Source organism: Podarcis melisellensis (genome assembly GCF_964234715.1).
Source record: "Podarcis melisellensis genome assembly, chromosome: 3".
Taxonomy (NCBI): domain Eukaryota; kingdom Metazoa; phylum Chordata; class Lepidosauria; order Squamata; family Lacertidae; genus Podarcis; species Podarcis melisellensis.
This window is the reverse complement of record NC_138530.1, coordinates 39,365,082-39,393,046: the sequence shown is the minus strand read 5'-3', so window position 1 is coordinate 39,393,046 and position 27,965 is coordinate 39,365,082. Positions and strand designations below refer to the sequence as shown.

At 43.4% G+C, this 27,965-nt stretch overlaps 1 protein-coding gene across 7 annotated transcripts in view; it reads left to right on the top strand.

Moving 5' to 3' along the window:
- Window positions 1-7,735: 7,735 nt before the first annotated feature.
- TJAP1 (tight junction associated protein 1) overlaps window positions 7,736-27,965 on the top strand; it is a 43,575-nt gene continuing 23,345 nt past the window's right edge. The window contains exons 1-3 of one of the 7 annotated variants that reach the window (XM_081905372.1): window positions 11,570-11,976; window positions 13,118-13,286; window positions 13,345-13,383. The gene's annotated coding sequence lies outside the window, so the exon portion shown is untranslated. Of the gene's footprint in view, window positions 8,459-11,569; window positions 11,977-13,117; window positions 13,287-13,344; window positions 13,384-27,965 lie in introns of those variants that run through there. The other 6 variants (XM_081905369.1, XM_081905371.1, XM_081905370.1 and 3 more) reach the window with 6 other exon arrangements.

Here is a 27,965-nt window from a genome sequence, read left to right as displayed (position 1 = left end):
AATGGTCTCTTCTGTGGACTTATGCCAGTCTATATAAAGTGCTGACTCTTGGAAAGTATGTTGAAGAGATTACTTTCTGCTTTTCACCAAGGGCCATAAATTCAGCTGGTATTTAATAGAATCTAAAATGTATTTCCAAGGCTCTTTGGTGGTAACTTCAGCATCAGCCGGAGCCCCCTTGAAATAAAGGGATTATTGGGAGCCAAGCGTTAAATTACCTGATGCTTGTTAATTGAACTTCAGAGGATTTACTGAGCAACTGGTTCCAGCAAGGAACAGCACTGTGGTATTAATGGTGTTTATAATAGTAAATATAATATTGCATAGTCAAGTTCCTCTCGTAGCATCCATTGCGCAAAGAGCTTTCTGGTCTGCTTAATGAAACCCGAGGAAAGGGAAAATGATGGACACTCAACAGTGAGTCTTGGGTTTGGCATTTAAATTGGGAGGGGGGGAATAGGGTTTTCTGTTGTGATTAGAGTTAGAGGCTGAGAACTGGAATTTTTTAATTCTGCTGCCAACACTTTCCTGCATATTTATCATGAAATTATTTGAAGGAACATAAAAATCCAACTAGTTGATCTATACCTAACCTGGTGTCATCCTGATGTTTTATGCTGCAACTCCTACGAACCCTGACCATTGGTCACTGGCTGGGGTTGATGTAGTCCAAAACATGTGGAAGGCACCAGATTGCAGATGGTTGATGTAACCTAAACCTGCAAACATGGCCCTCTACAGTCAAACCACCTTGAAAGTACTAGTCCATTCTATAGCCTAGAAGTTGCCTATGCTCCAACAGTTTATAATAACCATCCATCTTGTAGAATGTTGCAGAAAAGAACCAAAGTGTGCAAGATTCTTTACCACTCTTCACCAAAGACAGGGCTGTTTACCAAAATACAAATTGCCTTGAAGGAACAGGAGTTTCTGCTTGATTTTGAGCACATTAGTTAGGATGTATTTATTTTATGTATTTATTTAGAGATTTCTGTCCTCCCTCCCTTCTAGTGTCCATCCATGCACCACTTGGAGCGGTTTATAAACATTTAAAACAGTAATAAAAAATACATTCAATAAATTAATATAATATAAAGACAGAGTCAAACGTGAAGGAAGAGAATACAGATAAAACCTAGCGTTCAATAAAAGTTCAGCATTTGGTAGACAAAAGCTGGCTATAATAAGAATGTCTTGACCAGCCAAGGAATGGACAATGCAAAAAGGATCTACCATGGGGCAAAGTGTTCTGCAATATTGGGATAGTCACTGAGAAGGTCCTGTCTTTTGTCACTACCAGTCTACTCTTAACAGGGACACAGAGAAGGGCCTCTACTGATCTTAGGAAGCAGACAGGTTGGTAAGGGAGGAGGCAATCCTTCAGTATCCTGAACTCAAGCCATTTAAGGCTTTAATCACCAACACTTTTAATTGTTCCCAGAAGCATAGAGGCAGCCAATGCAGACATTGCAGGGTAGGCATCATGTGTTCCCAAGGACATGTGCCTGCTAACATTCTTCCTGCTGCATTTTGGACCAACTGCAGCTTCCAAAGGCTCTTCAACCATAGTCACATGTGAAGTGCATTGCTGCGATCCAGTCCTGATAGATCTTAGTCCTGTGCATTAGCTTAGTCAGGACTAACTTCCTCAGGTTCAGCCGCAGGTGGCACATCAGGATAATCTACGCAAAAGCACTCCTGGCCACCACCTGGTCATCCAGATGCAGGGCTGAATCCAAGAGCATACCAAAATTGTATACCTGTTTTTTGAAGGGGAATACCATCCAAAATGGATCACTTGCATCTTGTCTGGATTGAGCTTGACCTCCAGTTTTGAACTCCAACAAATTTCATGGCATTAGGTACAGAAAGGGAAAGAAGAGTTGGGTGTCCTTCACATACTGATGACAATGTATTCCAAAGCCTCAGACAACCTCTTCTAGTAGTTCCATGTGGACATTGAATAATATGGAGGATAACATGTATTCCTACGAAGGGCACCAAATTGTCAAAAATTGATCCTTACAACATCACCTTCTTGAACTTTAAGGGAGGACTGGAGACACCACTGAAGGGCACTTTCCAAACCCTCCCCTGCTAGGCAATGTAGAAAAATATTATGCTCAATGGTATTGAATTCCATGGTGAGGTCCTTTTCAGGTCCTGGAAAAGGTCATCTACTCAGCTGACCAAAGTTGCTTCCATCCTTAAACCAGGCCTGAAGCCATTTCGAAATGGGCCAAAAATTTATGCCGAGAATTTCTGGATCTGAGATGCCACTACATGCTCAAGCATTAATTGCCCCTACCTGGAGCAGAATTCAAAAAGCCTGTAAAACAACCTCTTACAATATTTTAATGTGTTACTTTCTTTTAAATCCCCTGCTTTTAAGAGCACTGTAAAAGAGCAAATGGCTCTTATAATTGTCACCTACAGCAGACACCCTCAGAAACCTGAACAGGGCACAACTGTGAAGGCTTCAAGACAGAAGGGCCCATCGGAAATGGGAAACCTCATTGTGGCTATGAAAATTTCATCAGCTGGCGCTAGGGAGGCAAGAATCTGGAAGTGTAGAGCAGATGGGCAGCCTGGATTCTTGGAGTCATTGTCTTTCTGCCTGTTATCTGACTCCAGTGCCGAGAGAGGATTTGGAGAATTTATGGAGGGCCAAGTACTAAGCGCTTTCTTGAAATATCCCTGACTGATGTATGAACTGATGTACTGCTAACTCCCCAGAAGTCATACAAATGAAGTAATCTCTTCCTTTGCACAATATGTTCCCAAGGTCATGCAAGGGGGACTCTGCCAAGTGCCTCTTCTTCCCACTGTACATGCTTCCCATGTACGATTAACTGTACAGTGGTACCTCGGGTTACAGACGCTTCAGGTTACAGACGCTTCATGTTACAGACTCCGCTAACCCAGAAATAGTACCTCGGGTTAAGAAATTTGCTTCAGGATGAGAACAGAAATCATGCTCCGGCGGTGCAGTGGCGGGAGGCCCCATTAGCTAAAGTGCTACCTCAGGTTAAGAAGGGTTTCAGGTTAAGAACAGACATCCAGAACGAATCAAGTTTTTAACTAGAGATACCACTGTATCAGTATTTGTTACTGGGCTGTGAGCCTTGTGGGGGGAGGGGGACCATGATTTTAAGGCAAATGTACGGTATTTTAGATACTATCCAGATAGTTCCATTTCTATAAATAAAGGAGTTTTAAGCATCATTAAATAAGCAGCCAGTTATCTTCATAGACACCTACCGTACCTCCATTTTGTACAATTAATTTAATAAAGAAGTTGTACACTGATTATAGGAATGCAGAAGAGTCCAGCAGGGTCCGAATATGATCTCATCCTGGTCTTTTGTCTCGCAATTGGCCAAGCAGAGATCTATCTATTTGAAGTCCAAAAGCAAAACCTGTGTTTAACATTACTCTCCTGCTTCTTGAACCCTAGCAACTGGCATTCAGAAGCATAGTGCTTCTGATGCTGGAGACTCTAATTCACAGAGAGTCAGCTGGATACAGTAGCTAAGGCTGGGATTGGACTGTAGGGAGCTGGGTTCAAATCCCTGATGACCATCAAGCCAGTTGACTTTAAGCCAGTGAAATCTCAGCCTGACCTGCTTCATGCAAGAGTTTTAAGGGTGTGGAAATGGGAGAAAATAACCCTTTGTATTTTGTCCAGAGGATTTTGGAAGAAAGATGGAACACAAATATAATGAGTAATAATAAACAGCAAACAGGATACGGTCCGCATTGTGGTATAGGACTCAAATAATCATGAGTACTGTACTGTATTGAGAACAATCCACAGAGTTGCTCAGAGATACCTTCAATAGACCTTGATACCAAAGGTATACTAGCCACCATCCTATCTTATTTTTCAGAAACACCCATCCTCTTGTCTTTTTCTAATATGGTTTATTCCATTCTCCACCCACACCTTTTCCTTTCTGCCTAGTCCCACAGCCAGTTTAGAAGAATCCTTTGTTTGTGGTGCTGTACCTGTTACCATAGTAACTAGTTATGCTTTGTCCTCAGATATTGCCCGCAGAGCCCCATCCTATGTAAAGTCAGGAGTGCCTTTGAAATTAATGGGCTTGGATGTACTTAGGACTAGGCTGGTACAGAGTCAGAAGAGGGTTATTGGAAACTAGTTACATAACAAGGGAGAAGAGGTCCAGTTCCATTCTTACAATAACTACCTTGTATTCTCCTGTCTGTACAAGTCCCCATCCACATAACTCTCTCCTTTCAGTACATTTGTACAGCTAAATGTTTGCCTGATCATTTTAGTGAGACAAATGGACAGGCAGCAAACCACTATGGGGTTGGAGAAAATTCATTTTTTTCTCTTGCATTCTCTTGCAGCTTAGTGAAATTTTCAAAGATTCATTCCTAGAGTCACTGGGCCATCTTCCTTTCTTCCTCTCCCAACTCTGTTAAAGAAGTCTGGGGTTTATAGCAGCCAGCCAACAATGTATACATACCCATAGCCAACAATGTATACATACAAGTACACATGAACACTGGAGGAGCTGAAACCAGCTGCTAGATTCACAAGCATCCTCATTATAGAATATACTTTCCCCCTTTTGTTTTCCCTTTCTTAATGATTTATTACCTTCCACCATTGCTTGCAAGGTCCTGCCATATACTGTACTTCAATTTGTCTCCACCTCCCACCTCTCAATGCTAATAATAGACATATATATATATATAAATTCTCATAACATCTATTCAATATTATTACTTAACATTCATTTTCCAGTTTTCCCCCTCCCTGTTGACTTCCCCCAACTTCCATTTCTGGTTTATTACAGCAAATGTTACATTCTGCTGTTTGTACATTATATTATGTTGTCACCTGCTATATTTCTTGTTCTCTGTAAATAAAGTTGTAAATGTTTATTTAAATCCTGCCAATGAGTCCATTTTTTTGTTGTTTCTGCAAATAAGTTGTAAAAGGTTCCCATTCCTTTTCAAAGTCACTATTGTCCTTTTCACACAGTTTATCTGTTAACTTTGCTAACTTTGCATAGTTCATCAGCTTTTCTTGCCACTGTTCTTTTGATGGTACTTCTCTAGTCTTCCAGTTTTGTGCTATTAAAATTCTTGCTGCTGTTGTAGCATACATAAATAATGTCTGATTTTCCTTCGGCAATTCTTGTCCTAAAAAACCTAACAGAAAAGCTTCCGATTTTTAAACAAAAGTTGTTTTAAACCTCTTTTTCAATTCATTGTATATCATTTCCCATTTTTTAAAATGATCTTGCAATCCCACCACATGTGGTAAAATGTACAATTCTTTGTCCAATGCAGACACCCTTCACAGTAAGAACAGTTGAACAGTAAGATGAGTATTAGCAAAATGTATGCTTAGAGGTCACTTCAGGATTTTTTGGAGAAAGCAGGGAGGTTCCAGGAGTTTATGGCAGAAGCCCTAGAAAATTAATATTCTGATGAGGAGCCTCTGCTTGGAATTTCAGATTTTGTTGCAAGAGGTTCATAGACCTCAAGAGGCTAATTTGCTGAATGGGTGTTGTACTTGCATGACTCTGTTGGCAATCTTATACATACTTACCTATGAGTCTGTCCTATTGAACTCAATTATACTTATGTCTGAAGTATATGCATAGGACTGAATAGGCACACATAATTTCCAAGTCAGATTACAGTATCGCTCAGTTTGTTATTGCAGGTGATTTTAGTGTCATTTGAAACAACCCCCTGAACTACTTTATTCTGTCAGAATTACATTCATGTGGGTTCTCCTGAAGGATGCTGTCAGGGGTTCAGGAGCAGAGGCACAGGAGAGGGAGGAAATGGAGAGCGAGGGGGAGGAATCCGAAGGGAGCGTAAGCGATGACAGTGGTCCGAGGTCCCTGAGTCTTTCCAGCGAATCGGAAGATTCACAGAAGGGGGCGCCCATGGTCAGAGCAAGGGGGGTGCCTAGGGGGACACCCCAGGAAGAAGGGGCCAGAGGGGACTCAGAGAGCAGCAGTTGGAAATCAGGACCAGCTTCCCCGCCAGAGCGCAGTGGGGGGAGGAGTCCCAGGTATCGGGATCAGGCTGCTCACCACCAGCGGGAGGAGATGAGTCAGGATTGACCACGCCTCCATCGGAGAGCACGGAAACGGTCAAGAGGAAAGTTGGAGGCTGGGCGCGCGCGCCAAGTTCAAATGTACAGGCGAGTGGCACAGCAGGGAGCCCGGATAGGGAGCCAGGTCCTAAAGCCCGCCGAAAGGAGGGACAAGAGTCAGGGGGGTCAGCGTCAGAAGAGTCCAGAAAGGAGGAGACCCTGGGGGGGGGCAGAAGGACCCAGAGGAGGAAAGAGCAACGGAAGAGGTGGAGTAAGGCTAGAGTCTTAAACTGGTGTACAGGGGGTGGAGACTCAGACGGAGCTTCGCCGATCTAGGTTCTAAGACGTAGAGCTGCACGCTGCGGCTTGGAAATGGAAACTGAACTTCAATAAAGACTTTTATACATTATTACTGACTAGCGTTGGTCCTCTGTGAGCTGGGACCTAGAGGCAGCTCTGACAGATGCCCTGACATGTGATTATGAAATATCAGGCCTGGTTTGGCAATCTTCCCCCAGGGCAATTGGCAGTGCTCTGTAGATCCTTTTGGTTACGTTGTTCAGAGACCCTTCTTCAGAAAACTTTTCAGGCTGTAGACAAAAATTACCTGATGGGAAACAATGCAGGCAGAAGTTTATTATTGCATTTCAAAAGACTAACCTGTGTATTGTGGCAGGATATATTGTGGACTACAGTCTTCTTGATCAATAGCATGAAATGTTATCCCCAGTTTGCAGGAAAGGAAGAAATAGGCTAGCTAGCCAGTATTGATACTTCATTGGTTTACTCTGGTCTTTTGACATTCCCTGATATTTTAATACCAGATGTTATTGATCCTTAGATTGAGTAGTTATCAAATATTTATATTATTGTTGGGTTTAGTGTGTTTAAAATTATAATTATAATTATATTAAATTATAATTATATAATTATAAATTATACTTAAATTACAGTTATAATGTTGTATACTGCCTTGACCATGTTTTGTTTAAGGGCAGCATATAACTGTTTAAATAAATGAAGGACTAAATTAAAGCACGCTGCAAATTCAACAAAGTGATCCAGCTGTCACTTCCAAGTAAGCACACTTCAGTATTATTCCCAAGCGTGCAGAGAATTGCAGCCTGACGCTGTAGCCTTACAATGCAATCCTACGCCTCCTAATACGAAGCAAGCACCATTGATTTCAATAGGACTTAACACGAGGTAAGCAGGCTTGCGCCCTTAAGCACTCTCACCGAAGGAGCACCGAATTCATTTAGACTTAACTAGCTTATTAAATATTGCGCTGCAGAAGTAATGCGTGACATGTAGAGCCGCCATAAATAAAAAAAGCATTTATTATTGACTATATCACCACCTCAACTAAAACACAAAACAATCATTTAAATGTGTTGACAAACCTATAGTTTGCCTCAAGCCCCCCCCTGCCCGATTCCACCCATAGCAAAACTTGTTTTTCTTCTTCTTCTTCGTGTTTTATTTCCTAAGGTCGCCGCCTACCTTTCCCCATCCTCCACTTTCCCCGCTGTCATGGTAACCCTCCCGACGCCCGGCGCGCTCTCTCTCTCCCTCTCAATATCATCCCACCCGCTCCTTCGCTCTCGGTTTGGTGATGATGCAAGCGCGCCGGTACGTGGGGATTCCGCCGGATTACCCGGCATGCCCCGCGGCAAAATGGCGGCCTGAGCCGAGCGCGCGGGTCCCGGCTGAGAGGGGCGGGGGGCAAAGTTTTGCGGCGGGCAAAGGGCGCTTTCCAACCGGCTCGGAACCGGCCTCAAAGTTACGGGGGTTCCCCCGGGGAGGCCGGAGCGCGGGGTTGGGCCCCGGTAGGTGGAGGCGCGGATCTGAAGCGGGGAGCCTGTTGCTGAGATCCGGAGCCCCTCGGCGGGACCACGGGGCGCCCGTGGTTGGGGCCGGGTCGCCAGCCGCCTCTTGGCCCTGGGCTGATGCGGGGTCGTCCGTAGGCAACAGCAGCAGGTAGCGGCGGGCGGGGCTGACCTGCGTCCTCCGTCGGGATCGCGGCTGAGTTGCAGGGAGTAGGCAAGCCGGCTAGGTCTGGGGGTGAAGCGGAGCGGTGGGCTCTCTTGGGGCTGAAAGTTTGATATAAGTGAGCCACGGGGGAGCTGGCTTTTGGGGGACAATTGGAGCAGGAGTTGGGGGGATTGAGAATGGATATTAATAGGTGCGGATTTAAGAATTGATTTAGATCTATTCTTGGGGCAGTGATTTCTTACCCGCACTGTGTGCACAACAGAGGGGGAAATAAGTAAGACTGAAACTTACTGCTGGAGGAGAAATCGCCTGCCTGAGGGACAAAGGATGGAAACAGTGGAGATTAGTACATAGTACTAAAAGGAGCTGCTGGAGCAGGTGAGAGTGAAATTCACGTAGTGTGATTTAACTTCATCTTTATTCCCATTATTTGTGATGATAAAACTTGTTTCTGCCGTACTTCTAGGAACTGGAAATCTTCAGTGAATACAGCTCCAGACTGAGAGTTATTCTAGGTTATTTATTGTTATTTATGGTTATTTGTTTTGAAGATTTATATCCAGCCTTTAAATCTAATGAGTCTCAAGACGGGTTACAAGAAACAGCTGACAGTGTGTAGTCTCATGGATGCTGGCATAAGTGATTGATTGTGAACAAGAAGTCTAGCTAAGGAAGGTAGTAAGATACAGTATGTGAAATAAAAGGGAAAGATGGTATTATTTGACATTTCAGTGATAGGCAAGAGTTAATGGACAAAGTATTGAATGGCCATGACCTGAGAGAAGCTGGAGCAAGTGAGAGGATTCTCCATAGTTGTTTGTGACTCTCAGCACTGCACATCTGTCTTGCAGAATTGCATTTGTTGTGGATACAGATTTAAGTGAAGTAACGAAAGAGGAAATTTGTGGCTTTAGACTGTGTCATCTGCGCTGACACATCTTTGTCTGCCAGTTGGACCAGCAGGGCTCATAAATAACAGTTTGTGGTTTTTCTTGGCATATAAACAGGATTAAATTAAATATGCACAATTTGTGGATACAGTAGAAATGGATTTGGTTTCTGAAATGGATTAGTGTTGTCCACGTACACACAAATTTAGCTGAAATCTCTTTGTTTTCCAAAAAATAAATTGATTGCAGTATAACAGAACCACAAGGCTGTCAAGCAAAATGAACACAGTCTACCAAGATCTGCAAGAGGAGTTAAAATGATCACTTGTATAAGTAATGTAATTTGCTTGTTTTCACCAAAAGGATGGGAAACTACTCAACTAATCTGTATCAAGAAGCTGTTATAACCCTGGTATCCAGGTAACGTTGGTGAGCACCAATGGCTCACATAATCCTTGGTCATTGTAGCTGTGTCTAATGGGAGATGGAGGCCAACAAAATCTAGAGGACCATAGGTTAGTATATACTGTTCTAAATGCTAGAATGGAAAGATCTCTGCCAACTACTTCATTTTGAAGAGGAAAAAAGTTACACTTCCGCTTACAATTCAGCTATGAGAAAATATCCCAAACAAACCAAATTCAAGAATAATGTGAGGGAAAGTATGTTAGAGGGGATTAGTATTAGTATCCATTCCTTATCACTATACAGGAGATACAGGTAAACTAGGATGGAGTTGTACCAGAGAAGGCTTGACCTAGAAGCCTTCCTTGCCTTGAGAAGAATAGGAAGTTGAATGTAAGCACTGAATTGCCTTTCCTTGAGGAAAGGAGACATTCTAGCACTGGGATATAAAAGGCAGTACACTCCAAGGTTAGCGTTCTTCCTCTTTCTCCCTCCCCTGCCAGCAACCCTGCTAATTTCAGAACCTCTATAATCCATCACCCAAATACACCCTCAGTGGAGACAAACAAGTCTGTCTTACAATGCCTCATGAAAGTATACCCAGAGACCTAAGTGACCATGGTGTGGAAGTCACAGGTCCCTTTTACCGAATGATACAGAAAGTCACTCAGCACTTGGAGGACACTGGATTTCTAGGTCAAAGAAATGATTTCCCTAAGCCAGGGATACTATGAAGACCACCTTGCTTGGAACAGATTTCTTGAATGAAACAAAAGGGGTTATGTGTTGCATTAGGGGCTGCCTATGCATTTCTTGAGTGTCCTACATAAGCCTAACATGTGCTTCTCTTCCAGGGAGTAGAAGATGTGGGATGAAAGGAATATGGGAGGCTGCTTTATGCAGAGTCCGATAATTGGTCTGCCTAGCTCATTATTGACTACAGTGAGTGGCATTGCCTCTCCAGGGTTACACAGGGTGTTTTCCAGCCATACCTTTAAATGTCAGGGATTGAACTCAAGACTGCCTGCCTGCAATTTGCAAAGCATGTTCTCTATCAATGATCAGCCTTAAAAAAATCATAAAACGTAGCAAAATCTGTTATATTTGTCCCACTTAGGGGAGAGTATAAAGTGATCGAGATGGATAATGTGGCAGTCAAAGGCTATGCAAATAGGCAAGGAAGAGAGAAACTGGTCCCTCTCCTGCAAATAGCCCTCTTGATTTTCTCTGGCAAGAACGTCTGAAAGGTATATTTGTGGCCATGATGTCTAACTTATTAGCTTGCAGAGCACCTGGCTAGTTACTATAGATTGCTAGATTAGGCTGATGTTGGTTTGCTTCAGCAAGGAAATTCTTATGAAAGAAGTCTAAGGTAATCCATATGGATAATTCCTAGATAGCTTCAGCCAGTGCTTTTCTTCTGGGGGTACGCATACCCCTAAACATTTTGTGAATCTAAGTATGGCCTCATTGAGGGACAGTATTTCAATATGAGTAGGAAAGTGAGAGTACCCCTAAACATTTTTTAGGGGGGGGGGGAGCACTGGCTTCAGCTGATACTTTGCAAATCAGGAGTGGGGAACCTCCAGCCCCTGGACCAAACTTAGTCTGACGGGTTCAAATTTGGTCTGCAAGACTATTTTCCCCCAAATCTTGTCCAACTAACATAATATGTGCCATCAGGTGTGGGGCAGGTAGTGATGTGGCAGCCTGTGCACAATTGAGAGCCTTAAAGTATGCTCCTAATTGTGCACTGGCAAGGGAAAGCAGCCATTGGCTCAGCAGTACAGTTGAAACTTGATGGATTGACTGTATATGATTCTTTGATGTCTGACTTTGGGACTTCAAAGCACCCAGTCACCTGATAGTGTGGTTGACAGGCGGGGAGCCCTCCCAAATTTGGCCTGGTAGGCTTGATCCAGGATCTGGCCACAGAGCTCATTCCTGCTTTAAGTAATCACTGTAAGGAAGACTTTCTCAAAATACCTTATTAAAAATAGTTCTTGAGAGCTATGAGGAAGTGACAAAGTTGAATACATAGCAACCTTTATTTTCAAGTCCATTCTTTTATTTAAATTTTTTGTATGCCATATCCATTTTATGTGAATTTTGGCTAATTGCCTATTTAGTGCTCAAAGTAAACTGCATTTAAACACAATGGCAATCAATGTGTCACAAATCTGGATATTTTAGAGGCGCAAGTTGCACAACTAAGGGTATACCTGTTGCCTAGCCCTAAGTGTTGTATTTGCACTAAAGACTCCTGCCAGGCTTGGATATAGTTGCATCTGATCTTCAAGAACACTGAACACACTTTTTCTTAGTCACGGTTCGGAGGATAAAAGTATGTGGAATTTGGTCCCTCCACGTCGCAGGCCCATAGTGAACTTTAGTCAGAATGATACGGGAAACTGCTGCCTTGTGGGAAGGAGATTGTAAGACTATTCTAGCTTGATCTCATGCCTCCTTCATCTTATTCATACTGATGTCTTTGACCTATTATGCACCGAAGACCTGCTCATAATTCAGGATTGGCTCTTGTGCTATCCCTGGTTGGAAGAGCTGCTGATTGATTAAGAAGCTAATAAAGGAGGAATTCCGGTAAGCAGGACTGTCTGACGTTCTTAATATGGGTTCTCTAAAGCCTGCTGGAGAAAGCATATTAAGTGTTGAACCTTCTGATTTCCATTTAATGTGAGAAAGATCAGCCCCATCTCAGTTCAAAGGGTCTCTTGGAGGGATTCATAGTGGGCTCCTTTCTTCCCCACTCTAGCCATTTCTCTGCTTTACCTCTGTACAAGACTTGTTGGAAAAACATCACATTGTTTCCTGCCTGTTCAGGAAAGCCATTGGTGTCTTTCTCAGGGAAGGGGTTGGCCTGCATCCACTACAGTTCCTTGAACTATGAAGTAGGCAAGTGAAGTCCACGTGAGAGAGCCAGTGTGGTGTAGTGGTTAAGAGCGGTAGACTCGTAATCTGGTGAACCGGGTTCACTTCCCCGCTCCTCCACATGCAGCTGCTGGGTGACCTTGGGCTACCTTTAAAGCCCTATACGGCCTAGGACCCTCGTACCTACGGGACCGCCTCTCCTGGTATGCCCCACAGAGAGACCTACGGTCTGCAAATAATAACATCCTCAAGGTCCCAGGCCTCAGAGAGGTTAGGCTGGCCTCAACTAGAGCCAGGGCCTTCTCGGCTGCGGCTCCAATCTGGTGGAACGCTCTATCACAAGAGACTAGGGCCCTGCGGGACCTGACATCTTTCCGCAGGGCCTGCAAGACAGAGTTCCACCAGGCCTTTGGTCAGGGCGCAGCCTGACTCCCTCCTCTGGCAACCTGCACAGAATTTTGCTTAATCGGTTGCCATCAATTTGATTTTAATTAATTTTTATAATGAAATATTTTTAGAATGTGTGATTATTTGATTGTTTGATTATTTGATTGCTGTTAGCCGCCCTGAGCCCGGCTTCGGCTGGGGAGGGCGGGATATAAATAAAATTTATTATTATTATTATTATTATTATTATTATTATTATTATTATTAGTCACACTTCTCTGAAGCCTCTCAGCCTCACAGAGTGTTTGTTGTGGGGGAGGAAGGGAAACCTCACAGAGTGTTTGTTGTGGGGGAGGAAGGGAAAGGAGAATGTTAGCCGCTTTGAGACTCCTTTGGGTAGTGATCAAATCCAAACTACTCCTCCTCCTCCTCCTCCTCCTCCTCCTCCTTCTTCTTCTTGAGACAGGCATCCTTTCCCTCCCACATGTAGACTTCTGGTCAAAGGTGGAACTGGTCTGTTGGCTGATTCTCTTCAATTGAAGCCACCTGGTAACTGAGGGCCCTCCATTGCCAGGTCTCCATTGTCGTACGAGGGAAGCATGTGTTAAACAGTCAGCCTTTGGTCTTCAGGAAGTGTTAGCAACAACAACAACAATAATATTTTTTATTTATACCCTGCCCTCCCCAGCCAAGGCCAGGCTCAGTTTGCCTTTGTATCCCAAGTTTCCCCAGGTATGGAGTAATCACCTACCCTTACCTAAGTCCTGTTGGGGCACCCTCCCAATTCTCACACAGTATACCTACTTGAATATTATATGGAATGATACGCTAGACTGTGCATCTCACTTTGCACACTGTTTCCGGCAAGTTCCCTGAAGTCTGTAGTGTGTGCCTGCCTTGCTTCCTGTACTGCCTTTTCAAATTGTTTGCTTAAAATGGTTCTTGCATGGAAGTAGAGTCATGAACATATCCCGAAATGCAGGGAAAATGAAATCTTTGGTAAAATTGGCCAGAAAGAGTAAACAAAGTGATTATGCTTATGATACTGTTGCAAATTTTAAGTATTGGGGAGAGTCTATAATTGTATACTGTGTATGTTGTTGCCACAATTCATTTTCAGTGGCTTGAGTTTGGGGGTATATAGCTCTTGTAAAATAGAGTTTACCTCAGATCCCCTTTTCCCACACTGCTTTTAATTTAGGCCTGGGAAATAGTGGATAAATATTAGTAATTTTTTTTCAGGGTTGAGGACTTAGTGGTTCAAGTTAAATCAGAACTGCGGTATAGCCAAAAGAAGAGGGATTTTGGAGCTGGAAAAGGATTTTAGATTATTTGAAGCTTCCATGCATAGTTCTTGCGAAACTTCGTTAGGAATTATGTGCATGCAAGAGCAGAGTTAAGCCTTTAGTCTATATAGTATATAAATCTGTCTGGGGATCAAAAAATAAACATCTCGGTTTAGCTAGTTTGAAGAGGTTGAAGAGAGAAGCAGCCATTTTCCTTGGGACATGACCTGTGACTGGTTCACTTCAGCACCAGGTTGGATCTTTGATTTGACTAACTGGGATGGTAACTTAATGCAGTGTTAATGATCATTTCAATGCCCTGGGATCAACAGAATCAGACTTTTGCTTCCAGCAAGGTCAACATCTTATGCCTGAGGCTGCTTTATCATAGCCAAGCTATAAAGTTGGATTCACAGACACCTGCTGCAGGAATTGCCATTGGGAGTTCTGTCTTGCATGTTTTAATGTTTCAGTTCTAAGCGTTCTTTAATGTGCTTTTGTTTCTCAAAAGGATTAGATCAAACATACATTTTCACTGGGCTTCTTTTAAATGTTCAAGTGAGCACAGCCCTGTAGAAGAAACTACTCCCCCCACCCCATGTCCTTTAATTTAACCAATACAGTGGTACCTCAGGTTACATACACTTCAGGTTACATACGCTTCAGGTTACAGACTCTGCTAACCCAGAAATAGTGCTTCAGGTTAAGAACTTTGCTTCAGGATTAGAACAGAAATCGTGCTCCGGCGACGTGGCGGCAGCAGGAGGCCCCATTAGCTAAAGTGGTGCTTCAGGTTAAGAACAGTTTCAGGTTAAGTACAGACCTCCGGAACGAATGAAGTACTTAACCCAAGATACCACTGTATATATGTTTGATATCCCTAGTTCACACAGTAGTTGTGCCTTAATTTTGTCTGTTCCTGAACCTGAATTATGTTTTTTTTTAATTATTATTATTTTGTGATATAGTTCCTTCCCCTGAATCTTAATTTTCACTGTTCTTTATAAATAAATGCTATCAACTTGAAATCAAATTATTTCACGGAAAAGGCAGGGAGTACTTGGTGGCACTTGGTAATTTGAGAGGGCTTCTTTTGAGCACTGGTTTAAAATTGCATTCATATCACACTATTGTTTTTGTCTCTATTTCCTTCTTTTCACCTTTAAGTAGACATGGTTAGGCTTGCAGCCTTCATCCTTCTAATGATAGCATGTAATACTTGTTCATTAATATGCCTTCAAACGTGGTGATCGCAGTGATTTCCAGGACATGGATTTTTAAGTTGTTGCAACTTAAAGGGCACATAATTTTAAACCGGTCTGTTCATGATTATTCAAAATAGCAGCCTGTTTCTTAAAAGGTCAAAAGAGTTTGCACACACATTTACATATTTACCTGCTGCTTTGCAGGACACCTTGGGGAGGAAAAAAGGCTAAGGAGTAAACCCTATACAAATTCAGAGTGGAGTTCCTAAGTGTTGCATGGCACATTGTTCTCCTCCTTTTGGCAACTCCTGCAGCCAAACTGGTGCTAAACGTATTGCTCTGCTTTCCTTTGGATCACGTCAGTGAGGCTGTGAGGGGGTTCTTTTCATCTGGGCAACCCAGGACCTCTATACACTCTGCCAAGGCTTGTGCCTCAAAGAGAGGTCACTTTGGTGCTGCTAATTCAATAAAACCAACATGGGAGGCAGCGGTTACAAGTTACCAGTCTCTGTAACCACAGCAGCTGCTGTGATTCTACAGTGATTTGACTTTACCTCTGCAGGCATAGTCCATCGTCTCAAGACAGATGGATGCCAACAACAACAAAATTTGGATTTATTTGTAATTATATATTTGTTTGTAAAGAGTTGGTAACTATAATCTTTAGAAATAGTAAGTTGTTGAAATACTCAAGTACCTTGATCCGGAAACGCATCATTTAAAAATACCCACTATAAAACCAGAACACACTTTGTACTGTTAAGACATTTAGCATTTGCTTTAAAATAGGTATACAGTATTTTTACTTTTGGCTAGTTTATGGTGGCAGCTGTAGAATTTCTACACACCTTGTATTGATATTGAACAATTTTCAGTCTTGTGTTGGAATGCATATCTATTGCTATATAAATTCCAGCCCTGAGAAATTTAGACTCTTCTGCTTAGATGTGTCTCTGGGGTGGGAGAAGGTTGATTTAAAGTTGTGGGATCTTACCATCATTTCCTTGTTATGGTCAGATCCCCGTTCTAAGAGACCCTTCACCTCTGTGGAGGGGCCTAATTCACTGAGAATCCTAACAGGAAAGGATCCAATACCCCTTGCCTTTCACTGTAGAAGAAGACTATATTCTTCGAGAAGAGTGTATTTTTGGTGGCAAATGGGGGTCATTTCCCAGTTACCTATATATAAAGTATATGAAGAGGGAATTTAGTAAACTCCTCTCCTTTCTGCTCTTTTGTGGGAAGCTGAAAGGAAACTCCCTTTTCTCTCGCCTGAGGAGAGGAGGATTGTGTACCAATGTAAAATCCTGCATTATTCTCCATTCCAAACCCAGCATTTCCCACCCTGTGTGGAAGGCTGGGAATAAGCACTACAAGCAACATTACACATCATTGCTTAGTTCTTCAGAGCCTAAATAAGTAAATAAATGTAGTCTGATCATCTTTGTTGTTGAGACAAAGTCTGTCTGGGTCCTTAGGAAATTTTAATCTGAAAATCATCCACAACAGCAGTAACTGGTGGAACTACAGCCTTTTTTTTTAGCTTTGCTATGCTCACTTAATACTTGAAGTGTAGAGAAACCATTGTGTTTGAGGCCTTTAGGAAATAGTATTAAACTTACTGATAAATTTTAATTGAGAAACTCCCCATTGGAATTTTCATTTCATTGAAGAGTAGTGATTTTAAGGAGAGCAGCATGGTGTCCTCAGATACTGAAACACAGTTCCAAAGAAACAAAAGGTGTTTTTCTGTGTTTGTAGAAAGTCTTCAAGGGAAGAGTTACGTACTTCTGTGTTCTCTCTTGATCAGCTGAATAATTTGACTATTAAGATTGGGGTGGGCATTTAATGATGTGTGTGCATCATGAGGCTACCTATGAATAAGCAATGGTCTCATGCCAACTGGGAATCCTTGAAAGTACAGTGATGCTGCAGAAAGTAAGCCAAGTTCTTTGTAAGATTCTAAAACTTCTAAAGGGTATATTTACAAGGATCAAACCTCCCAGCTCCCAACTTGTAGCTTCAGAAATAACTCTGATAGGATTTAGCGTAGTCAGCGCCCTGGCTGGGTGTGGAGAACGTATTGCCATGTAGTATTTAGTATTGGATTGACAGCCTGTAATATAAACATTAGTCCAAACACGATCTTATACCAAAACTCCGCCCATGCAAGGAGCCAGCCGTCTTCCTGCCACGCGCCATAAATCGTTTACGGTTTGCTCGTGCCAGTGCATTTGAGAAACAGCTGCACACTGGGATTAGCAGTTTGTAGAGGGCCTCTGCTGAGCTAAATTAGGGCCTACTGCCCTGGTTGTCAATGCTGGTAATGGGGGGGGGAGTGAAATAGCAGAAGTGTTTCTCTGCACCAAAAGGCTATTAGTTCAGGGAATGAGGGTGGGGATTTGCGTGGTAGAGGGCAGTGAGTAATGGTGTTCTGGGCTGTTAGAGTAGCTATGTGCTGACATACTTCTTGCTTATGAACAGAGCTGGAATGCCTGATCGATGGTTGCCCCGCACCATGGGGAGATTAGTCACTAAATGTAACCAGTATGCCATCAAGCTTTTTTCTGTAGCATAGCAAATGTGCAGGTAAATGTTAACATGCTGGGGAAGAGAGTAGCTTGGCAGTAGGGATGTTTCGTTGGGATTGCTTTGTGCTCATACAGAATGGCCACCCTTTCCTGTTATTGGGAAGAGACTTTGTGCCTAATATCCTAAAGATATTTCTGTGTAACTCTTAGGTCTTCCTTCTGTCCAGTTCTCTTTTCTCATGACCTGTGCAGTTTTTATTTTTTAATTGCTCTTCTAAACTGCCCTTTACTCAAATGAATCCCCTAAAATCCCCTAAAATGAATCCCCTAAAATATAAATGATAGACTTCAGGACAAAGAGTAGCAGCAAATACAGATAAAAATTCAGCAGCAAACATACCTAATACTCCTCAAATTCCCAAACCTTGGAGAGTCTAATCAGTGCCAACAAAAGCCTGGGTAAACAAGTGTGTTTTACTTGGCACCAGAAACCCATCAGTGTAGAGGCTAACTGCACCTCTGTGTCAGGGAATTCCTTAGTTAGGGTCTTCTCTGTAGTGGCACCCCGTCCCCTGTCACTATACAGTGTTTTATCCCCACTGAAACACGGAATAACGCCTCTTCTGCTGATCTCAGGTCAACTTGGAGCCAGAAATTTATCGGGAGCCAGTGCAGGCCACACCACTAGCATAATCCTGCATAGATGCTCCAGGCAACAGCCTAGCAACAGTGTTCTGCACTAGCTGGTGTTTTCAGACCGTCTTAGAAGGCATTTCTGCGTAGGAAAAGCATCATGTTTGGAACAGCTTTGACTTGCACTATGGATGCCGGTCTGATATTAGAAAAGCTCCATAATTTCTGTGGGATAAAATGTTGGGTGAGATCACATGGAACCTCTTTAATATTCTGTCTTTTTTCATTCTGCAGTTGTGTAAGTGGGCAAGAGGCCACTATATTGTTGGTTACAGAAACAGAATAAAAATGATCCATAAATACACACATGCACAAACAAAAAACTAGCCATTTTTTGGAAACCATGTTGCAGAGTTTGGGGTACTTTGCGGAATGTATTATTTGTTTATTAAAAACACCCTCAATTCAAATGATTATTTGGAGGATCAGAAATTAGTTGTGCCTTAGTGACTTCCTTTTCCATTCCCTGTTTGAACATGAACCATAGTTTGCTTTGTTGCCTGCATCAGCAAATTGTGCTTTGTGCTTTCTCTCTAAATCAGAATTAGAAACTTACTTCAAAATATGGTTTCAGATTCCAGTTTGGAGGGCAAGTTCTAACCAGAGATTGCCAATTCAGACATCACAATACATGATTGTTAGTGCTAAATGGGAAGCAGAGATAGACACTGCATGCAAGAGGCAAGGAGAGGATGTACAAGTCTGTGGCTTGTACATGGTCTTCTAAAGCACCATTTTGCAGAGCTATCTGATTTTTTATTCATTCTCTTTTCACTTACGCTGGTTGTAAATCCACAATTTTGCTACTTGTGCCCAAGTATTAACCTTAGGACACATTAATAATTCAGCCTGTCACAGATGGACTTCCCATGCTGTTTGGTAAGTAAAACAGTATTTTATTTACCTGTATGTAGTGAGCTATGCTTGGGTATGACCATATTAAAATATTGTAGTTTTATCTGTTGCCATGTCTCTTCGGTTAGCTCAGTTGAGTAATGAACATATTGATGTTCGTATTATATTTATTTTCTGAACCAAAAGGACATTGATAGGGAGGAAAGAAGAAGCCCAATTATGGCAAGGTTCCCATGTTATGCTAAGCCATGGTTGACTTAACCCAAAGTTTATAAACCATGGTTTGTGAGATGGTTTGTTCATGATTAGTAAACCATGGTTAAGCTACTGGGCCAGGTTCATAAAATGTGGTTTATAAACTGTAGTTAGCATTGCATGCAAACACAGCCATAAAAATATTGAGGTGGAAGTACTTAGACAGAGGCCTTGTTCCCATCTCACTGGAAACCAAACTATGGCTTACTAGAACTGCACAAACATACTGCTTCCTGCACAAGAGCTTATATCCACTTTGCTGCTCCCTGGTCCTTTTAGCATAGCACTCTGCTGCAGCTAAGCCAGGGTTTGACTTAGTGTGTTGTCTGAACTAGGCTAGAGTCTCTTTTTGCCCCTGTTCTGAGACCCAAAATAGTACGAACAAAAGGCCATGGAAGGCTGAGGAGCACAGCTCTAGGTTTACAGGGCTTGATTGTGTTCAGTGATGGCAAATATATGCTCTTTGCAAAAACCTAAATTTCTCAGACTGATGACATTGCTATGACAGGGTTATCGACAAAGGGTTGGCTAACTGTATGTACCTGAGAACTTGGTGAATACCTGTGTCCAGAACCTTTTCACCTAGGCACAGTCCCACCACAGAAGTTAAAGGAGCCCACTGATGGCACCCTCTCCAGCCCTGTGGAGGTACTGAAGTGGGGTCTACAGCCACCATAAGAGTACTTTGAGCAACACCTCCTGAATTCTAGCAGAGGTAGAAAAGTCCAAATCGAGTCCCCACAGTTCTCCTCAGTGCTTATGTCCAGATCACCTTCCCATATAGTTCCCACCAGTGATAATTGGTATATCTGGGAGGCCCCCCTTGAGCTTTCCATCTGGCTGGATGTGGAAGTACTCATAAACTAACTGTGAGTAGATACCATCTCAACAGCTTCCACACAATGACCTCACCTGGGCAATGCATATTTCTACTTTTGCTCAGAGTGAAGCCTTGCTGCAATTTGCGGCTAGACACTGTTTTGTTCTTAATAAACAACTGGAGAGCGGTATGCAAATATAACAAAATGATTGATAGGCATAAATTCAAAGTCCCACCTCCCCAGCCTATTAGTGTTCCTAAGCAACCATGAGGGCTAGTAACTTTAGTAAAGCAATATGTACTGAAATATAACAGGATCTCACGAGCTGTGTCTTGCAGTTGTTGTTTAGTCGTTTAGTCGTGTCCGACTCTTCGTGACCCCATGGACCAGAGCACGCCAGGCACTTCTGTCTTCCACTGCCTCCCACAGTTTGGTCAAACTCATGCTGGTAGCTTCGAGAACACTATTAGCATGTTGGACGCCTGGACGCCTTCCGACCTGAGGGGCTCATCTTCCAGCGTCATAACTTTTATATGCTTGTTGTCTTTGTCCATGGAGTTTTCTTGGCAGGGATACTGGAGTGGCTTGCCAGTTCCTCCTCCAGGTGGATCACGTTGGGTCAAAACTCTCCACTATGACCTGTTCATCTTGGGTGCCCTGCTCGGCATAGTTCATAGCTTCTCTGAGTTATTCAAGCCCCTTCACCATGGCAAGGCAGTGATCCATGAAGGGGGTGTCTTGCAGTGCCTTTCCCCAAATAAGTAAATTGAGCTCCTTACTTTGTTTGTGTAGAATTCAACCTACATATAAAGCATGGAATGTTTTTGTGTGTGTTTTCCCTCCACTGTGTGTGTGAGAGAGATATTTCTAACCCTCTCTCTCCTCCTGCTGGGTGTTTGTTGCTGCTGCTGGAAGTGATTTACTTTCCACCCCTCACCCCCACCCCATTAAAAAATCCAGTTGCAGAGTGTTAGCTTTCTGCCTGAAAGCAGTTAACCTTATGATGACTGATGAACCTTGGATATGCTTATTTCAAGGGATTGCATGTTGTCCACAGCACCTGTGTGCATCTACACTCACTGAGTTTTAAACTGAGGATAATTCATTGTCGGTCATGATAGTTCTCAGTTTGTTGCTGGCTACTCTTCACATGGAAATATTTTGGAGGTACTGTGAATAATTTGGGGGGGGGTGTTGAGGGGAGGGATTGGACAAGGGAGAGCTGATGGACATGCAAATAAGACTTTAATTCTCCTTGTCGTATTCTCTTTGCCCAGCTGTATATAGTAACTTCACAGTACGTGTCTCTTCCTATTCCTATGAAAGTAGACTTTGTTCTCTGAAGACTGCTAATCATGCCCCATGGGGGTGTAATCAGTTATAAGGTATTTAATATATGCAGGCAGGAACAGGCTGCCTGGCCAGGCTGGCAGATTGCAACACTACAATTATAAAGGGCCCCTTTCCCCTGCTCTGCCCGCCCACCAGTGGCAGGATGAGGGCTTTGCCCTGAGATGCTGTAAAACATACAAAGGATAAACGTGGGCGGGAGCTGGGTAAGCGCAGAGACACCTCCTTTGCCTGCCTGCTGTTTTCCTGCTTATCTGAATGCTGGGAGAGACAGCACTGCTGAGACTTGTGGAAGCTGGGAGCAGTTGGAGGGGGTGGCTGGTAAAAGGGCTCCCTCCCCCTTTCTTTTGGTGGAGCCTAAAGGGGCTTTTCTTCATGGGCATGTGCTTGGAAACGAGGAAACGTATTTCAGTATCTTAGAAGAGAATGGGATTTTTGTTGCGTTTCTCTAGCTTGCAGTGAGAGGGTGGCACACCCTGCTGCCTCATTGGTCTTACTTCGCATTGCCTCTCTATGTTTTTGGCGCTTTCCCTGCCCATTTTCATTTTTGTAGGCCGTGTCTCCCCCCCCCTTTTAATTAAAAGCATGGTAGCAAACCTTCCACAACTTTCCAGGTGCTCCCTGTATTCCTTGATCGTTCACATGAAGCCAAACCACCCCTGGATCGTTGAAGAGCATTTGCTAAAAAGCAAAACCAAACCGATTGTGCTATAAAATGGAACAAACAAGGCGTGAGCTGTTTGTCTTTGCCTTGCAATAACACTTGGTCTGGGTGTTCTAACAAGCTTCTACCTGTAAGGGGAGTGGGGCAGAAATTGTCTTGGACAATCTCAAGGCAGACCTGGATTTAAGTTCAGTGTTTTTGGAGAGAGAATGTGATTCACACTTTTAGTTTCCAAAAGCAAACTTGAAAGCAGAACATTTGTGTGAGACAATTAAGAGGGAAGGCAGTGCCCTTCAGCTTGATCTAGGCTTGTCTGGGAAGCTGGCAACAGCTCTTTTTGAGGTAAACCGTCTCCTATTTCAGTAATGTCCTTTAATTGTATATTATTAGCACAATCCATTCATATTAGTCCTACATAGTGCACACCACGGACAGCTGCTTGTACTTGACAAAAACTGGCAACCGTTTAATTTTGATGGAGACATAAGGTTACCTGTTCATATTGTCCACTGTTACTGTACGACGTCACTCATGTCAGCGCATAAGTGGAGTGGAATTGGCTTTGCTTGTCTTCACAACAGCACTGTAGGGAGGTGAAAGTTGTAGTACTGTATTCTGCTTTGCACGTGGGCAATTGACACTAAGCCATAACATAGCCAAGGTGGTCCTATAGCTGAAAGAGAACCAGAGCTTCTCAGTCTGGAGAAGTTTAATAGGTTGGATTCTCATAATTCAATGTTGCCTTTGCAAAGGAGAAGCAGGATTAGAGAACACTTCTGCCTCTGAAGACTTTGTGGGTGCATAGCGTGTATGTAGCTCCACCCTGTGTGGGCGGCTTTAAGAGCAGGGTCCCCTTCATGTTTACCAGGCATCTGAGACCTTTGCCTTGATTCCTTGATTTCTGAGGCTTCCTGTTGTGGCAGGTGGCTCTGAGAGGAAGAGTTCAGTAGAGCAGAAATCATATCAGCCTTTGCTGACTTTTGGTAGTGTATTTGTGTGAAAGGGTGTTGAGGTGGAGAAGAGAGAGAAATACCCTGCCCGGGGGGGCGGGGGCGGGAATGGTAACCGGCTTTGAAAAAAGGGAGTTGTGTTAAACCAAACATTAAAGGGTAGTATAGCAGTTTCTTTCAGCTTCCTTCTGCTAAACCGAGATTTTTCGATGGTTGAATACTGGCTGTTTTGAGCAAAAGCTGGGTTGGCAGGGAGGAAGGGAGAAGCTTCTTACATATTTCTTAAAACCATTCTTGGCTAGAAGGATCCAGCTGCTTCCCAGTTAGCCCAGTCTACAGAAACAAATGCGCATGCGTGTGCACACACACACACACACACACGAAAGTTATCCTTATGAATTCCCCTTCTCATCCTATTTTGTTTGCTTCAGTGCACTTGGTAGTGTCTCCAGTACTCCTCTGTCCGGGTTCACGGCTGAGGCAGTGGTGGAGGTCTGTAGCTGGCATAGTTGGAGGGACTGCGGAGGCCACGTGGGCTTGGCTGCTTGTTTTTGTTCTCTGCTTTGCGTGGAATGCAGTGTGTTTGTCTTTCTTGGCCTGTGGTTTCAGCCTGCATTCCTGAGCATAGAGTCAGCCTGGCGGCAGGCGGCGTGCTGTTCATGCCCTGCGGCTACATGCTTTCAGCTCCACATCAAAGGTGTGTTTAGTGCGTAGCTTGTGCCGTTCTTGGCCACACCTGGTGGCCTGCAGGCACGCAGGTAGGAGGGGCCTGGGTTGTGTTTGCAGACAGTGTTTTAAGGTTTAGACTTCTTCTCCATACTTATGAAAGCAGAAGAGTTGAGTTTATGTTAAACAGTGGGGGGGGGGGGAATCCACATCCATGGTAACTGAGGAACTCAGCAAGCAGAGACGGTGGCTTTAGGGGCGGGTGGCGCTGTGGTGTAAACCACTGAGCCCACAATGGGGTGAGCTCCCGTTGCTCAGTCTCAGCTCCTGCCAACCTAGCAGCTCGAAAGCAAGTAGATAAATAGGTACCACTCTGGCGGGAAGGTAAACAGCGTTTCCATGTGCTGCTCTGGTTTTGCCAGAAGCGGCTCAGGCATGCTGGCCACATGACCTGGAAAAACTGTCTGCGGACAAACATCGGCTCCCTCGGCCAGTAAAGCGAGATGAGCGCCGCAACCCCAGAGTCATTTGCGACTGGACTTAACTGTCAGGGTCCTTTACCTTTACCTTAACCAGCAGCAGCACCTAAAAGCCTACAATAACTGTGCCTGTTCCCTGCAAATGGACTAGCTTGTGCTCAATTCAACTCCTGTTGAGGTGGGTCCACTCCTGCATGTTACTGGTTGGATCCCTGATGACTGGATTAGTTGTTTGAGCTATCAGACTGTACCTTCTGAACTGAAGGGGAAATTGGGACTCATCCTACTTCTGCTCTCAGGAGAGCAGCCATGGATACCTTTGGCCCAAATGTGTGGCGTGCTTGGCATCTGCCTGTTCCTGCCAGTCTACACAACAGAGGTAGTTCACATCAGTATGGTTGTGGGGCTGTTCTGGAAGGAAAGGTTGACTAGGATGCTTTCTTCCTTGTTGAGTGTGCTCTCTCCAAGTACAGATGATTTAATACCTTTATAATTGAAGATCTTGCCTGTGATTGAAAGCCCATATTTTGGGGTGTTGTTCTTTGAACTGTGGGGAAAAGAGTTTTATGGAAACTGCTTTTCAGTGGGTGCTTCCCATATTCCTAGCTGCGAGCTACAATACTTTGCCTGGTGTGTGAAAAACTGCTGCTTAGAAAAGTCCTTGTGGTCAGAAGTTTCCTTGATCTGCAAAAGCACTACCAATTATTTTCTTCCTTTATTCTCCCAATCTCTTTGACCTCCCTGGACACATCCCATATACCCAAAGGATATACATATTTTAAAAGTGCACATAATGGCATGTTAATAGCATACAGTCAGAAGAGCTCACCTCTTCCCATTGGCAGGAGCTTATGGTGGTGGATCTCAACAGAGACCGCAAGTAATACTTTCTTTTAGAGTGGGTGGCTCTGTGGTCTAAACCACAGAGCCTAGGGCTTGCCGATCATAAGGTCGGCGGTTCAAATCCCCATGACGGGGTGAGCTCCTGTTGCTCGGTCCCTGTTCCCGCCAACCTAGCAGTTCAAAAGCACGTCAGAGTGCAAGTAGATAAATAGGTATCACTCCGACAGGAAGGTAAACAGTATTTCTGTGCGCTGCTCTGGTTCGCCAGAAGTGGCTTATTCATGCTGGCCACATGACCCGGAAGCTGTATGCTGGCTCCCTCGGCCAGTAAAGTGAGATGAGTGCCTCAACCCCAGAGTCGTCTGTGACTGAACCTAACAGTCGGGGTTCCCTTTACCTTTACCTTTACTGTTCACATTGCATTTTATGAGCTTTTGAGCTTTAATGGTAGGGTTATGTGAGGATACAGAGACTTGCTACACAGCAGTTACTCAACATAGTGCAAGGTGCACTTACAGATTTTTATTCTGAAGCTCTGTCATGTTCTTTGTCCAGAGCTGTGTGCGGGATGCTCCTAGGATAACACCTGATGGAGTGGTCTGGAATTGTAAGGGTTGTAGACAAGACTTTTAGGGTTGAAAAGCCAGGTTTGTCTTCTGCAGTGCAACCTCGACTCGTTCTGGCTTGTCCCGTGTAAGAACATAATAAGTCTTTCTGGATCAAGGCCCATCTAGTCCGGCATCCTGTTCTCGCAGTGGCCAGCCATCGCCTGTGGGAAGCCTGCAAGCAGGACTGCATGCGGCAGCACTCTCGCCATTTGTGAGTCCCAGAAAACGGCGTTCAGAGTCATATGATCTTGTTCAGTGGAGGCAGAACGTATCCATTGCGGCTAGTAGCCACTCATAAGTAGAATGTGGTACTTGTGTGTTCTCTAGCCTCCTCCCCACTCTACTTGTTTGTAGTGATTGACAGTGGACGGAGCCAATGGAGCAGCACACTATTTTAAGCAGGCTTATAAATAAAAGAGAGACGAAGGATTCATCTAATAAAAAAATATATAAGTTTGTGAGAATCCCCGTGACAACACTACCGTTCTCTGGCTAGAGCTAAAGCTCCCTCTCCTGGACATACTTGCTTCACTGCAGTTATTTAACAAGGCACAAACTATTGATGTAGTGCCGGACTACATATTAAATTCAGTTGTGTGTTTCATTCCCCTGACTTTTTGTCTCTTCTCCATGGAAAAGTAACTGTGGAAACCATCATCAGGACCATGCAACTTCCTCCGCAGCCCCCTGCCCCCCGTAGGAAAGCAACATTTTCCCTGCCATTTGTCTACCCCGGGAAGAGTTAAAAGCTTGTATTCCACTCCCAACAACAGAAATAGAAAAGCCAGGGGAAAGTAGCATGCAATTGCAAGGCATTTCTTGACTGTCCCAACATTTACTTAGCTTGTCAAAGTTTTTGATAGAGTCCCTCTTCACTGGTTCTAGGAAACAAAATAATGTACAAAATAATGAAGGTTCGGTTTCTTTAGATTTGTAGAAATAACTTTGCTGCAGTACAGAATACTGACTGCTGAAGGCAGGAATGACAACCGTGTACCAAAATAATGCTTAGGGGTTGAATCTCTAACCTCAGTCCTTTAAGGACTCAGGAATCAGTTAAGTTGATTCATCTCATTTTCCAGTGGTGTGAAAATTGTTAGGCATGCTCAGCCGTAACATTTGTATTATGAAATTAGTATTGGAAAGGTGAGGAAATTGAGCTTCTGCTCTCTGAACTGGCCATAATCAAAGCTCTCAGAAAAACAACAGCAAAAACTGCTCCCTGCTTCTTTGGAAACCTGGTTATCTAAATCTTCAGCTTCCTGTTGTAACCTGTTTTTTTCTCCGCAGCTGTGCAGCAACATAATGAATCTGCTTGTGTTTTGGTGGCAGCTGAGTGGTATTGGGAACAGTGATTGTGTGTTGTTGATAAATTTTAAAAAAAAGGCTTAGGATAGAAGGTGGTGAACAAATGGAAGACAATAATCCGCAGTTCATGGAATCATTGATGAGTTTGTTTAAGAATGGAAGTGCATGTATGTGTGTTTTGAACAGAAGAGGAAAAGTGGGCAGTTTGGGGAATGTGGTTTGTTTTTTATAGTTTCTTCCTCCATTCTTTTGAATGCCAAGTTTTCTTAGCTAAATCTTCCAAAAGCTGCATTCATTTTCTCAAAACAATGTTATCAAACATTGATGCGCGAACAAGGCCTGTGAGTTTGACTCTGAACTAAATCCAATTTGTAGTTAAATTCCATTGGTGTTTTGGCATAAATATGAGAACTAATTTTGTGGAATTGATGTTGCTTTTTAAGCCTTAACATGGGTAAGCTGTGACTGTGCTAGTGAACTAGAAGGGGGAAAGCTGTGGGAGATTGGCTACTTCACGTGATCCCTGATAGCATGACTTAGAAGCATCTTACGATACGACTAATCCAGAAAATAACGTAACTTAAAAGTGTTGAGGTTTCTTAGATTCTCATGAATGTGGCTTCCTTATAAGTTATAGAGACTGAGCTTTTTAAAACCAAGCTACTTTTTCTTTTTACCATTATAAAGCTAACTGTAAACTATCCATTGCTGTCACTTGACTTTGGCTTTAAACTTTTAAAAAACCTGTTTCTCTCAGGGAGCTGCTATTCTCCAGTTACTCTAGTTGTCCTTAGATAAGA